The sequence below is a fragment of the Arachis hypogaea genome, chromosome 13, assembly GCF_003086295.3.
Source record: "Arachis hypogaea cultivar Tifrunner chromosome 13, arahy.Tifrunner.gnm2.J5K5, whole genome shotgun sequence".
Taxonomy (NCBI): Eukaryota; Viridiplantae; Streptophyta; class Magnoliopsida; order Fabales; family Fabaceae; genus Arachis; species Arachis hypogaea.
Genome location: NC_092048.1, coordinates 61,354,800 through 61,356,482, shown reverse-complemented (window position 1 = coordinate 61,356,482; position 1,683 = coordinate 61,354,800). Strand labels below are relative to the sequence as shown.

Sequence of the window (1,683 nt, the reverse complement as noted above, 5' to 3'; positions counted from 1 at the left end):
GGAGCAAACAACTTTGAGCTTAAACCTCAATTAGTTTCTCTGATGCAACAGAACTGCAAGTTCCATGGACTTCCATCTGAAGATCCTTTTCAGTTCTTAACTGAATTCTTGCAGATCTGTGATACTGTTAAGACCAATAGGTTGATCCCGAGGTCTACAGGCTCATGCTTTTCCCGTTTGTTGTAAGAGACAGAGCTAGAATATGGTTGGACTCTCAACCTAAGGATAGCCTGAACTCTTGGGATAAGCTGGTCACGACTTTCTTAGCCAAGTTCTTTCCTCCTCAAAAGCTTAGTAAGTTTAGAGTGGATGTTCAAACCTTTAGACAAAAGGAAGGTGAATCCCTCTATGAAGCTTGGGAGAGATACAAGGAACTGACCAAAAATTGTCCTTCTGACATGCTTATAGAATGGACCATCCTGGATATATTCTATGATGGTCTGTCTGAATTATCAAAGATGTCATTGGACCATTCTGCAGGTGGATCCATTCACCTAAAGAAAACGCCTGCAGAAGCTCAAGAACTCATTGACATGGTTGCAAATAACCAGTTCATGTACACTTCTGAAAGGAATCCTGTGAGTAATGGGACGCCTTAGAGGAAGGGAGTTCTTGAAATTGATGCTCTGAATGCCATATTGGCTCAGAACAAAATATTGACTCAGCAAGTCAATATGATTTCTCAGAGTCTGAATGGAATGCAAGCTGCATCCAACAGTACTCAAGAGGCATCTTCTGAAGAAGAAGCTTATGATCCTGAGAACCATGCAATAGCAGAGGTGAATTACATGGGTGGACCCTATAGAAACACCTATAATCCCTTATGGAGAAATCATCCAAATTTCTCATGGAAAGATCAATAAAAGCCTCAACAAGGCTTTAATAACGGTGGAAGAAATAGGTTTAGCAATAGCAAGCCTTTTCCATCATCCACTCAGCAACAGACCGAAAATTCTGAGCAGAATCCATCAAGCTTAGCAAATATAGTCTCTGATCTATCTAAGGACACTTTAAGTTTCATGAATGAAACAAGGTCCTCCATTAGAAATTTGGAGGCACAAGTGGGCCAACTGAGTAAAAGAGTCACTGAAATCCCTCCTAGTACTCTCCCAAGCAATACAGAAGAGAATCCAAAGAGAGAGTGCAAGGCCATAGATTCAACCATCATGGCCGAACCTACAAGGGAGGGAGAGGACGTGAATCCCAGTGGGGAAGACCTCCTTGGATACTCAGTGATCAATAAGGAGTTCCTCAATGAGGACCTAAAGGAATCTGAGGCTCATCTAGAGACCATAGAGATTCCATTGAACCTCCTTCTGCCATTCATGAGCTCTGATGAGTATTCTTCTTCTGAAGAGAATGAAGACATTACTGAAGAGCAAGTTGCCAAGTACATTGGTGCAATCATGAAGCTGAATGCCAAATTATTTGGTAATGAGACTTGGGAAGATGAACATCCCTTGCTCACCAATGAACTGAATGCATTGGATAGGCAGAAATTACCTCAAAAGAAACAGGATCTTGGTAAATTCCTAATTCCCTGTAACATAGGCACCATGAACTTTGAGAAAGCTCTGTGTGACCTGGGGTCAGGAATAAACTTAATGCCACTCTCTGTAATGGAAAAACTTGGGATCTTTGAGGTGCAAGCTGCTAGAATCTCATTAGAGATGGCAGACAACT

The 1,683-nt window shown here is 41.7% G+C and overlaps 1 non-coding gene across 1 annotated transcript; it reads right to left on the bottom strand.

Moving 5' to 3' along the window:
- Positions 1–296: 296 nt before the first annotated feature.
- LOC112739404 (small nucleolar RNA R71) lies at positions 297–400 on the bottom strand. Its single transcript, XR_003170341.1, has one exon. It is a non-coding gene; the product is annotated as a small nucleolar RNA R71 (small nucleolar RNA).
- Positions 401–1,683: the final 1,283 nt, after the last annotated feature.